This window comes from Schistocerca serialis, chromosome 4 (genome assembly GCF_023864345.2).
Source record: "Schistocerca serialis cubense isolate TAMUIC-IGC-003099 chromosome 4, iqSchSeri2.2, whole genome shotgun sequence".
Taxonomy (NCBI): Eukaryota; Metazoa; Arthropoda; class Insecta; order Orthoptera; family Acrididae; genus Schistocerca; species Schistocerca serialis.
Genome location: NC_064641.1, coordinates 16,870,798 through 16,884,717, shown reverse-complemented (window position 1 = coordinate 16,884,717; position 13,920 = coordinate 16,870,798). Strand labels below are relative to the sequence as shown.

The following is a 13,920-nucleotide window of genomic DNA, read 5'->3' as shown; positions in this document are numbered from 1 at the left end:
TTCCAGACTGTAGCGCCTAGAACCGCTCGACCACACAGAATCCTCTTCTTGCTCTCGATGTCAGCGCTGGAGTTCGTAGCTCCTCGCCACTTCTATGGGCCCTCTTCCCCACCTCTTCACTCCCGCATTGTTTCGGGAACAGTCTTCCCCTCACCTACTGTTTCTGTACCTGTAGTGAAATGAAGTCTTCCGTTCAAAACATTTTTTTTAAATTAAAAAAAAAACAATATTTTATTTACAATTCGAAATGTAAAATAGCTTGTTTTAATAATTTAAAAAAGACGCACATGTTTCGTATTTTTAAATTTTTGTAAACTGTTTATATCTTTTATGACTGCTGTTCCTGAAGAACAGGGATGTAACGCATAGAGTCCTGACGGACGATGGCTGCAAATAATAATAAAAAGGACAAAAAATTGTCCAATACTGTAATAAAATTCCGCGATTATTGATGTGATGTGCATGTCATTACCATTATTTGCTCATTGTCAGCGCATATCAGCGCTTTTTCCTTCCTTTATTTTGAAACAGGTTGAACCGTGATTTATTTTCAAAGAATATTCTTAAAAACTTATTTTATTTACTAGCGATTCATAAAGAACATTAACATATTTCATCACACTATATAAGCATGGAAGTAATTGACAGGGAGTAACTGAAGAAATCATAACCAAATTCCTGTTAACAAATGGGAATTTTATTCACTTTAATAGTGCCTAAAAGCATTTTTTTTTAAAGAAACAGATTTAAAATTATAATCAGAAAGCACCCTCTAAATAACAAAGTTACAGTTTATTCTGATGCAGAAAGAAACAAGTTTTGACTGTATGAGCTCACGGTCACAGAACCTTGCCACTCCCTTTTGTCACGGCCATAGTCACGACCGCTCACAACAGCCTCTGTTTACACTGGTGTAAATCTGCAACACACCAGATAACTTTAACAAGTTACACAAGCACACAAACTATGGACCCCCCGTAGGAGGGATGGAAATTGTACAGAACACTAACAATTAAAATATTAACCTCGCCACGTGAAAGTGCAACTTGATTATAAAATCTAAGAAAAGTCTTACGGTGAAAGGGTGGCAACTTTATGCACTAAAATGATAATTTAAATAAAAGCTCATTAAATGCAATCTTATATAAAATTCTACAAGGTTGGCCAAACAATAGTTAAGATGCTCTAAAGTAAACAGATACCGCTTCTCAAGATCATAGGCAATAATATCAAAGTTTCCAAAGATTAAAACATATTTCAGGTATTAGGCCGTTACACTCCAAGCGATAAATTCGTTAACATACCAAATCCGACAAACATGACAGAGGCAGCTACTAACGTACGGTAGACTGATAGGGAGATTACCGAACAACCCGAACCGCAGGTTGCTCTAACCTACCCCTACTCCACAAGGGAAAATGGACCACCCAATTTATAATCACCTTCCCGCGGGTGGGCAACCGGAGAAGAATGGTGGGACGACCACAAAGCAAAACGGCTGGTGACCTCACAAAGAAAACAAGTATAATTTAACAAGTAAATGAAACAACATATCACCAATCACTTAACTTCTGATAAACTCCCATTTCTCGAGAAGACCTGGCGCAGCACCCCCAAATCGCTCTCCGGAACCGTCCGCTGCCAGCCACTTCAACGGACGCAGGAAGGCGCGCCGATCTCCCGTCTCACGGCGTCGCAGCTCGCACCGGCCAGACTGATGTCTTGGGTTGACTCCTGTTGCTCTCGTGTCGACCGCGCAGTCACTGCCCCTCGCTACACGCCGCGGCCCACTGGACTCACGTGGCGACCTCACATGCGCCGACGCTCAAGACGGACAAGTCATCTTGTGTCTTAGTGCGCGACCGACCAACCGATCGATCCAACCGCCAATGACCATTGCCCGAGCAAACTCGAGCAGACTGACGGCCTAAAGCGCAGACTCAGATGCAGGAACGAAGCCCCGACCGGGCTACCACACGCTGAGTTCCCTCAGTGCCTTGGAAATGCGGACGAGAGACAGACTAGCAAGCTGGGGACGAGAGACTGACCCACTGGCGAGCTCATAGCGCCCCTTGAATGCACGTGAACAGGCAATCTTTCCCCTTTCCCACCAGAGGGAGACACTAAAGCTGCGACTACCACAGCGGCGCCACCGCCAGAAACGGAGGGCGACTGCTTCACACTACGCGCTGCGGCGCACTCTTCAAAACAGCAATTTTTACCACGGCTCACAGGTCTCCATTCCCTTCGTTATGTACAGTTGCATTCAACTGCAGCTCTTCTCTGTGGCATGCTGGTTTATACTTTCTTCTGAAGACGACGCTACGAAGCACTGGGATCAGTGAGCATGCCTCCATGCATGAATCAAGCTTTCATTGTCAGTGTTGTGCCATGTGTTTCACACCTATCGATTCACTGATTGAGGGACTGAGAGCCATAAGGGCCCAAAGCACGGGAACAAAGTTTTGAGAAAAACAGTTGTTTGCTGAAACGAAATTTTTAGACAAACTTCCAGTTTCACAGGTCTGAAGTGCATTTTAACCATGTCCTAACTTCCTAAGCTACCTATGAAAGCATAACGTACCCACTATGTTATGGAATGTTAATTAATATTTAGGATTATATTTCTTATTAACGGTAATTCACAAAATATCCATGTGTAGGCTAGTGACAATAGCGTCTTTTCACAGTTGTAAAGTTTGTAACTTATGTGAAACTGGAATCAGAACGTAAGAGATACCAAACACATAATTTAGTCACATTAGAACACTTCATAGTACTCATTGTACTGTTGTACTGTACATTGTACATTGTACATTGTACAATTGTACAATACATACTGTACATTGTACATTGTACTGTACATAGTACTGTTGAGAATGGTCTTTCTGATCATGGTGCAGAGCTAGTTACAATATATGACATAGCTCCATTCAGCAATACTAAACAGTCCTCCAAAGTAGTACGTTCAGTCAACAATTTAACAATAGCAAATTTCAGGGAAAGCCTACAGCAGTTAGACTGGGATGAGGTGTACCGTGAACCTGATGCCAATTTAAAATATAATTTATTTCATGACATTTTTGTAAATGCATTTGAAAACTGCTTCCCCAAGAAAATAGTTAAATATACTCGTAAGAAACCTTGTAACAAACCATGGCTTACTAAGGGTATAAAAATATCTTGTAACCGGAAAAGGGAAATGTATCTGACAGCAAGGAAGAGTAGTGACCCAGAAACTATCAAAAATTATAAAAACTACTGTGTTATATTAAGAAAAGTTATTAAAAAATCCAGGAGTATGTGTATCATGTCTGAAATCAGCAACTCTGATAATAAAATTAAAAAAATTTGGAATATTATTAAAAGAGAAACAGGCCAACCAAGAGCACAAGAAGACAGTATTACCATCAAATTGAATGAAAACTTTACAAACAAAAAGTCAGAAGTTGATAATATTTTTAATAGTCATTTTCTAAATGTTGTGGATATAGTAGGATCCAGGTGTTCATTAGAAGATGCTAGGCTGTTAATGGAAGAGGCCATACCTATGCAGTTTGATACAATTGAAATCTCACCCACTTCTCCCTCTGAAATTAGGAAAATAATAAACTTGCTTAAAAGCAAAAACTCACATGGAATTGATGGCATTTCCAGCAAAATGCTAAAAGCTTGTTCTCAACAGATAAGTAAGATTCTCAGCCACCTGTGTAATAGCTCTCTGGAACAAGGCATTTTCCCTGATAGACTGAAATATGCTATTGTTATACCTTTGCATAGAAAGGGGGATAGATCTGATATCAACAATTACCGTCCAATCTCCCTTCTAACAGCTTTATCCAAACATTTTGAGAAAGTAATGTATTCAAGAGTAGCTTCACATATCTGTAAAAATGAAGTACTAACAAAATGTCAGTTTGGTTTCCAGAAAGGTTTTTCAACAGAAAATGCCATATATGCTTTCACCAATCAAATTTTGAGTGATCTGAATAACCGAACACCACCCATTGGGATTTTTTGTGATCTCTCAAAGGCTTTTGATTGTGTAAATCATGAAATTCTGCTAGACAATCTCAAATATTGTGGCATGGGTGGGACAGTGCACAAATGGTTCAATTCGTACTTGACTGGACGAGTGCAGAAAGTTGAAATAAGCAGTTCTCATAATATGCAAAGATCAGCACATTCCTCAAACTGGGGAACTATCAAGAATGAGGTTCCAGAAGGGTCAGTCTTGGGTCCTTTGTTGTTCTTAATATATATTAATGACTTGCCATTCTATATTCATGAAGAGGCAAAGTTAGTTCTCTTTGCTGATGATACAAGTATAGTAATCACACCTGACAAACAAGAATTAACTGATGAAATTGTCAATACTGTCTTTCAGAAAATTACTAAGAGGTTCCTTGGAAACGGACTCTCACTGAATTTTGATAAGACACAGTACATACAGTTCCGTACAGTGAATGATATGACGCCATTAATAAATATAGACCTTAATCAGAAGCATATAGCTAATGTAGAATATTCCAAATGTTTAGGTTTGTCCATCGATGAGAGATTAAATTGGAAGAAACACATTGATGATCTGCTGAAACGTTTGAGCTCAGCTACTTATGCAATAAGGGTCATTGCAAATTTTGGTGATAAACATCTTAGTAAATTAGCTTACTACACCTATTTTCACTCATTGCTTTCATATGGTATCATATTTTGGGGTAATTCATCACTGAGGAATAAAGTATTTATTGCACAAAAGCGTGTAATCAGAATAATAACTGGAGTCCACCCAAGATCATCCTGCAGACATTTATTTAAGGATCTAGGGATATTCACAGCAGCTTCTCAGTATATATACTCTCTTATGAAATTTGTTATTAACAACCAAACCCAATTCCAAAGTAATAGCAGTGTGCATAACTACAATACTAGGAGAAAGGACGATCTTCACTATTCAAGATTAAATCTAACTTTGGCACAGAAAGGGGTGAATTATACTGGCACTAAAGTCTTTGGTCACTTACCAAATAGTATCAAAAGTCTGACAGATAACCAACAAGTATTTAAGAAGAAATTAAAAGAATTTCTGAATGACAACTCCTTCTACTCCATAGAGGAATTTTTAGATATAAATTAAGAAAAAAAAGAAAAAAAAACAAAAATATTAAAAAAAATAAAATAAAAAATAAAGAAAAACAAAAAAACACAAAAAAATAAAGTTGTTATATTAACTTAAGTATGTTGTTAAATTAACCTAATTATGTCATGTATTGGAAAATTCGACTCGTTCCACATCATTACGAAATATCGTATTCATGATCCATGGAACTAGTATTAATTTAATCTAATCTAATCTAATCTAATCATTAGCATTATTTTCATTAAACAGTTTCTGTGGCTTAAGGTTCAGCTGAAACTACCGATACATTGCTACTACATACATGACATAGTCACTGAATTATTTTGTCAACCCCAGGAGACACTTGAACAACGCATAGCAACAAAATAATGCTTTGTTGTATGGGCTCACCTGGAAATGAATATCCGAGAAATCAGTGAGACAGCTTTTTGTGAATGTTCGTGTATACGGTGTAGGGCTGCTTTATTTATTTATTTATTTTTTTTTTTTTTTTGAGTCATCAGTCTGACTGCTTTGATGCGACCCGCCACTAATTCCTCTCCTGTGCCAACCTCTTCACCCCAGAGTAGCACTTGCAACCTACATCCTCAATTATTTGCTGGACGTTTTCCAATCTCTGCCTTCCTCTACACTTTTTACCCTCTACAACTCTCTCTGATACAATGGCAGTTATTTTCTTGATGTTCCACCATCCGGTCCCATCTTCTTGTCAGTGTTTTCCGTATATTCCTTTCCTCGTATATATATTACCTTATCAGTCCACCTAATTTTCAACTTACTCATTTAGCACCACACCTCAAATACTTCGTTTCTCTTCTGTCCCACGTTTCCCTTAGTCCATATTTCACTACCATACAACGCTGTGCTCGAAACGTACATTCTCAGAAATTTATTCCTCAAATTAAGGCCTATGTTTGATAGTCGTAGATTTCTGTTGGCCAAGAACGTCCTTTCTCCCAGTTTTACGTCCTCTTCGTTCCATCCATCATTGGTTATTTTTTTTTGCCTAGATAGCAGAATTCCTTACCTTCATCTACTTCGTGATGCCCAATTCTTATGTTAAGTTTATCGCTGTTCTGATTTCTGCTACTTCTCATTACTTTCGTCTTTCTTCGACTCTTGAACTTTTCGTTTACTTCCATCATTGCTTCTTCGATGTATAAATTCAACAGAAAGAGCAATATAGGCCTACTACATTCCTGTCTTACACCCTTTTCTTCAAAGCACTTCTTTCTTGTCTCCTATTGTTCCCTCTTGGCTCTTGTACATATTGTATATTACGCGTCTTGCCCTATAACTAAATCCTATTTTATTCATTATTTCGAACACCATTTGACTCTGTCGACCGCTTTTTCCAGGTCGACAAATCCTGTGAACTTGTCTTGATTTCTCTTTAATCTTGCTTTCATTATCAACCACAACGTCAGGATTGTCTTTCTGGTGCCTTTACGTTTCCTAAAGCCATACTGATTGTCATCGAAAACATCCTCAATTTTCTTCTTCATTTTTCTGCATATTCTTGTTAACAACTTGGATGCGTGAGTTGTTAAGCTGATTGTGGGATAATTCTAGCACTTGTCAGCTTTTGCAACCGTCGGTACGGTGTGGATGTTGTTTTTCCGCAAGTCAGATGGCACATCGCCAGATTCGTATTTTACACACCAACGTTAATAGTCTTTTTGTTGCCACTTACCTCAATGATTTTAGAAATTCTGGTGGAATGTTATATATCTCTTCTGCTTTATTTAATTTTAAGTATTCCAAAGCCCTTTAAATTCTGCTTCTAATATTGGAAGTCTGATGTCTTCTATAACGACTGCTATTTCTTTTTCTATCACGCCATCAAACAAGTTTTCCCCCTCATAGAGATCTTCAGTGTTCTCTTTCCACCTGTCAGCTCTCTTCTGTACATTTAACACCGGATTTTCCGTTGCACTCATAATGTTGCTATCCTTGCTTTTATTTTCCCGAAGGTTCTTTTCACTTTTCCATATGCTGAGCCATTCCTTCCGACAATCATTTCATTTTCGGTTTCTTCACATTTTTCTGCAGTCAGTTCACCTTATATTCCTTGCACTTCCTATTTATTTCATTCGTGAGTGGGTTGTATTTGCCGGCCGGTGTGGCCGAGCGGTTCTAGGCGCTTCAGTCTGGAACCGCGCGTCCACTATGGTCGCAGGTTCGAATCCTGCCTCTGGCATGGATGTGTATGATGTCATTGGGTTAGTTAGGTTTAATTAGTTCTAAGTTCTAGGCGACTGATGACCTGAGATGTTAAGTCCCATAGTGCTCAGAGCCATTTGAACCATTTTTTGGCTTGTATTTCTGTGTTCCTGAATATCTCTGAGTATTTTTGTATGTTCTTCTTTCATCAATCAACTGAAGTATTTCTTCTGCTATCCATGGTTTCTTCGGTGTCACCTAATTTGTACCTATGTGTTTCTTTCCAACTTCTGTGATTGCCCTTTTTAAAGTTGTCCATTGCTCTTCAACTAAACCCCCTACTGAGCTATCCCTTGTTTGATTAGCAGATTCAGCTACACAGGAAATCGCTGAATATTCTCCTCTAAAATTTCCGGACGGTAGCAACCTTTAGCATAAATTTCAAAGCAATGCTGAATGCGACTTAGAGCATAACAGTGACAATTGCGAAACACACATAGAGAGCTTGACGTTACACTTCACAGACACGCACAATTGTGTCACCCCTTCATAGGACAATTATAGTTAGCAAAACATTCCATAGTTCGTAAAATGCTTATGGCATACGACTCCACAATGTAGTGTGTTGTGTAAGTTCTAGTATCCAGTGGCCAGTATTCCAGTAGCAAACTGCCTATTGGCTTCTGTCTCGGGTTCTTCGGCCGACGTTCATCTAATGATTTTTCTGACGTTTCGCCAGCACGAATGGCTGGCATTGTCAAAGCTTCACCCTCCATTGCCGGTGGTGAACTGGAGGCGAGCTCGCGGCCGCAGACTATGTGTACCTGGCGCGCCAACGTCCGAGGGCTTCTCCGCGGTCATTTCCGGTGAGGTTCTCCTCTTGCTACCTGCGACGGTCGTTCGCTGCAGTACGGGAAGCCAGGATCCGTTTACCTTAAGGCTTTCCTCTTTCTTGTCGAAGCTGTTCGCGTTTTTTTGCATTTCTACAGCTTCTCTGAACAAGCGCGTGTGATAGTGCTTCTCTACAGCCAGAACGTCCGTGTCGGCGAATTTTATTACGTGGTCGGTGTCACTCAGTGCGTGCTCTGCCTCGGCCGATTTCTCCACCTGTCCCAACCTGCAATGTCGCTTATGCTCTTTGATCCTGGTGTCAATTGATAGTCCAGTCATTCCGACATAAACTTTTCCGCATGTGCATGGTATGCGGTATATTCCCGACATTGCAAGTAGGTCCCTTTTCTCCTTTGCCGATCTAAGACACTCTTCGATCGTCCTTGTCGGTGTGAAAATCGTCTTCACGCCATGTTTGCGCAATATACGACCGATTCTGTCCGTCACTCTGGGAATGTGTGGCAGAAAGGCCGTACCCGACATTTCTTTTTCTGGTTCCTTACTTCGTCGAGTGTTTGGCTCTGTTACACTTCTAATACAATTTGTGGAGTACCCATTGCTCCTCAGAACACTTTCCAGGCGTTGCAATTCTCGTCTGAGGTGCTGCGGCCCACGAGCGTATTAATCGTGCCTCTTTTCTGGCTCGGGTGGTGGTTTGGTAGTTTGTACAGATATCGGTCCTTGTGTGTTGGTTTTCTATACACGCTGTGTCTCAGGTTTTCGCCATCCCTTGTCACCAGCACATCTAGAAGTTATCTTGTCCCTTTCTACTTCCATGGTAGATTTTATGTTGGCATGGAGGCTGTTCAAGTGTCTTAGGAAGTCACTGAGCTGTTCTTCACCATGGCTCCACACCACGAATGTCAATTGGAGAGGATACAAATGTTATGTACAGCTATATAGCTGAAGTACAGAATGGGATACTATTAGCATCGAAGGCGGAAAAAAAACTGTACCCCATAGTGAAGTACGGGATACACATTGTACATATGTCATCTTATTGCCTCTTCGCGTAATTCAGCTGTGGTACAGGTCGCAAATGCAACGTACGTCCATTTCCACGTTTTCGTTAGCAGTGTACAAATATAGCAGTCAACGGAAGTGTGGGGTACAAATATTATGTACGTAGCTCGTTCTGCCATCGGCAGAATTAATATCCACGTAACAACAGACTGTTAGTGATGGCGGAGGCGAAATAAATAACACATGTAAAATTTGTGTCCCGTGCTTCAAAATGGTTCAAATGGCTCTGAGCACTATGGGACTTAACTGCTGTGGTCATCAGTCCCCTAGAACTTAGAACTACTTAAACCTAACTAACCTAAGGACATCACACACATCCATGCCCGAGGCAGGATTCGAACCTGAGACCGTAGCAGTCACGCGGTTCCAGACTGAGCATCCCGTGCTTCATTTTGGGTTTAGTGAAGCAGGGGATACATAGTTAAACTGAACAACAGGACACTAATGCTAGTTAAAACGAAGAAATCAACTTGTATCCCTTACTGTACTTAAGCAATACACTTCTAATGAGGTTCGAGTTACAACTCATATATATGTGACGTCATGTATTCTACGCTGCCAATATTTTCCATCCATTTTTTCCCTTTCATTTTCCAGAGAAATAATACGATACAAACACGCGATATCCTTAACGTGAAAATAGTACTGGCCTTTCTATATGTCAACCATATTGTTCGTCTGTCGTATTCCTTTGTTTCTGAAGATTCTTGTCAGTTCTTTCAACTGTGTAACAAATGCTCGCTGGCCAATTCTGACGTCACTGGTCAAAGCCGAGAGGTTGTATCCCCTGCTTCACTAGACCCGAAAGAACAATAAAATCTGAGTCAAAAGATAGATCTTACGCGTCGCCTAACTCATTAAACGGACAATACAATGTGTATTAATGCAAGTTGATTGACTCTTTAAACATTTTAAGTGTCTAAGTGAGCACATGAATAATGGACAGTGAAAAGTGACTAGTTTAAACCAGTATTACGGCGTATTAATAAAACATTTACTCCGACATAAGTTATCTCTGAAGTTACGCCGGACTGTTGCTAATATCTGGTAGCAACGGCACAGTAGGCAGAAAAGTTTCATCCTCACTATGCACAAGGTGCATTCAAGTTCTAAGGCCTCCGACTTTTTTTCTAATTAACTACTAACACGAAATCGATGAAACTGGCGTTACTTCTCGACGTAATCGCCCTGCAGACGTACACATTTTTCACAACGCTGATGCCATGATTCTATGGCAGCGGCGAAGGCTTCTTTAGGAGTCTGTTTTGACCATTGGAAAATCGCTGAGGCAATAGCAGCACGGCTGGTGAATGTGCGGCCACGGAGAGTGTCTTTCATTGTTGGAAAAAGCCAAAAGTGACTAGGAGCCAGGTCAGGTGAGTAGGGAACATGAGGAATCACTTCAAAGCTGTTATCACGAAGAAACTGTTGCGTAACGTTAGCACGATGTGCGGGTGCGTTGTCATGGTGAAACAGCACATGCGCAGCCCTTCCCGGACGTTTTTGTTGCAGTGCAGGAAGGAATTTGTCCTTCAAAACATTTTCGTAGTTTTTGGAACGCAATGGGTGAGGATTACACCCTCGCTGTCCCAGAACATGGACACCATCATTTTTTCAGCACTGGCGGTTACCCGAAATTTTTTTGGTGGCGGTGAATCTGTGTGCTTCCATTGAGCTGACTGGCGCTTTGTTTCTGGATTGAAAAATGGCACCCACGTCTCATCCATTGTCACAACCGACGAAAAGAAAGTCTCATTCATGCTGTCATTGCGTGTCAACATTGCTTGGCAACATGCCACACGGGCAGCCGTGTGGTCGTCCGTCAGCATTCGTGCCACCCACCTGGATGACACTTTTCGCATTTTCAGGTCGTCATGCAGGATTGTGTGCACAGAACCCACAGAAATGCCAACTCTGGAGGCGACTGTTCAACAGTCATTCAGCGATCCGCAAAAACAATTCTCTCCACTTTGTCGATCATGTCATCAGACCGGCTTGTGCGAACCCGAGGTTCTTTCGGTTTGTTGTCACACGACATTCTGCCTTCATTAAACTGTCGCACCCACGAACGCACTTTTGACACATCCATAACTCCATCACCACATGCCTCCTTCAACTGTCGATGAATTTCAATTGGTTTCACACCACGCAAATTCAGAAAACGAATGATTGCACACTGTTCAAGTAAGGAAAACGTCGCCATTTTAAGTTTTTAAAACAGTTCTCATTCTCGCCGCTGGCGGTAAAATTCCGTCTGCTGTACAGTGCTGCCATCTCTGGGACGTATTGACAATGAATGCGGCCTCATTTTAAAACAATGTGCATGTTTCTATCGCTTTCCAGTCTGGAGAAAAAAAATCGGAGGCCTTAGAACTTGAATGCACCTCGTATGATGTGAAAAACGACCGTAATGATGAAATCGAGAATCAAGATCTTATTTCATCACGGAACTAACCGAGCATAAAAATAAAAATAAACGATTGCAGTTTACCAGTTCGCACAAGCTGAGAAGACTGCTGCGGACAGATAACAGAATATTTCTAAGCCACGTGAGGAGATGTGTTCGTACGTGAGTTACAGGTGCTGTTCCACGTCGTACCGACGGGGACGAAGATCGTTACGTGTCGCGTCTCCTGCCGGCGAGTGAAGGAGGAGGGAAGGCACGTCACAGACTGTAATTGCCTGTCGTCCTATACGACAGGAGTGAACTGTCGTTTGCAGTCCCCACTCTCTTCCGGTTTGTGTGTGACAGCGCGCCATTACTGCCATCGGCCAGTCGGGGCCGAAACCAGTGGCCGTCCTATGAATGAGGGCAGACTAGCCTTTTCGAATTCCCGATCTCCAGTGAAAATTTGACGTAGCCGACCAGGCCAACGAAAATACAAAAAGAGTCCGCTTTGAGTAGCTGAAATGTGCAACGGCTATGTTTTGTGCCACATTGCCGCCGTGACGTCACGTGGGGTCACACCTCAGATGCGTATCGTAAAGGTAAGACGCTGTACAGTCGCGAATAAATGCGTCGGAGGAAGACACCACTTCCCACAGTCGCTTTTGTCCGGAAAATTTCACGCCTCGCTGACAAAGACGAAGCAACGCACCGCCGCCGTCCCTTGGCGCTCCAAACCCCCGGTTCTGGGACACTTCGAAATTAACTGACAAAGAAATAATGTGCAAACACTACTGTCGCTACATTGCGTAACTTTTATTGTTGTGATGTCCACCTCCGTAGCGCAGAGGCAGCATTACCGCCTACCACGCAGGGGGCTCGGGTTCGATTCCCGGCAGCGGATGTTGTGTGTACTTGTTCATGATTTTCATCATCATTGACTCCCAAGTCGCCGATGTGGCGTCACCTAAAGAGGACTTGCAATACGGCGGCCGAACTCCCCCGAATGGGGCCTCCCGGCCAACAATGCCATACGATCATTTCCATTGTTGTGATTTTCAGTCCGAAGACTGTTTTGATGCAACTCTCTATCCAACTTCATCCCGTGTAGAGATGGGCAAACTGAAACACGTAACTGTTTCGAAACAAATAAAACAGTACAATGTAATGTTTCGATACGCTGTTTCGAAACAGTGAAACACTTAATGTTTTGTAATCTAATAAACCTACACATTTCATCATCCTCTTTTTGATTTTGTTGATGTTCATCTTATAATCCCTTTTCAAGACAATGGCCATTCCGGTCAACTGCTCTTCCAAGTCCTTAGCTGTCTCAGACAGTATTACAATGTCATCTGCAAACCTCAAAGTTTGTTTTTTTTTTTTTTTTTTTTTTTACACGAGGGTGCTGTGTACTGGTTAGATATCAATTACTTCTGTACCAGCTGATATCTGCTTGTTCCCACATTAAAATGACTGGCGGAAATTGATGGTGGAGACTTATTTGCATCAAACAAGTCAGCCAGAAATTGGTGGACACGTTTCATCACAGGATACAAAAAGGGCAAGCATTTTGATATGTCCACCTTATTGATTTCTCTGTTTTATTACCTGTTGCCCATATTAACTGGCTTGGCATAGGGGTATTGATCACGAAAATGTAGAGAATAATATTATTCACTTGCTTCCAAGAGGCTTACTACCTTCACAAACAGTCCTTTTTGTGGTAAAACAAATAAACAGTCAAGAAAAGAAGAAAGATATGTAAGAGGGATTCATCACAACCCATACGCATTTTACGGCGGTTAATGTTTCCAGCGATACGTCGCCAATAGAGTAATTGGACAGTAGTGGATTTCTTTGCATTTTATGCACAATATATCTGTTTTAGGTTCATGGTCAACTGCTGGACCCTGCACCAATCTTTCATTCTCTTCAGTCTTCCCAGTAATTCGCAAATTTTCAGGTGTTTGGTACCTTTAAACGGTCGTGTCAGACTTTCTTGGTGTACTCCTGAAATTACCTTCATAGCTATTTGTTTCGTTCCGCTAGGAAGGGCGTGTTGACTTCTATCTGAAAGAAAAGTCCTGAGTCGAGCCACAAATCTGATCCGATGCTGGGTAAGCTCGTATTTTGCTCTCTAACCGACAGAGAGTAACTCTCTCGAAAACCTTCCTGAAGTCACGGGACGCGGTATCAAGCTGCGCGCTCTGGGTTTTACAGACCTAGAAAATGAGCTGAGATCGCAAAATATTTGTTTCCGCCCTTAATGATTTTTATAGATTTTGTCCGTTCAAAAACAGCATAACATGTCAGT

At 41.4% G+C, this 13,920-nt stretch overlaps 1 protein-coding gene across 2 annotated transcripts in view; it reads right to left on the bottom strand.

The window, feature by feature from the left end:
* LOC126473439 (solute carrier family 22 member 7-like) overlaps positions 1-13,920 on the bottom strand; it is a 555,641-nt gene that overhangs the window by 300,530 nt on the left and 241,191 nt on the right. The window lies entirely within an intron of this gene.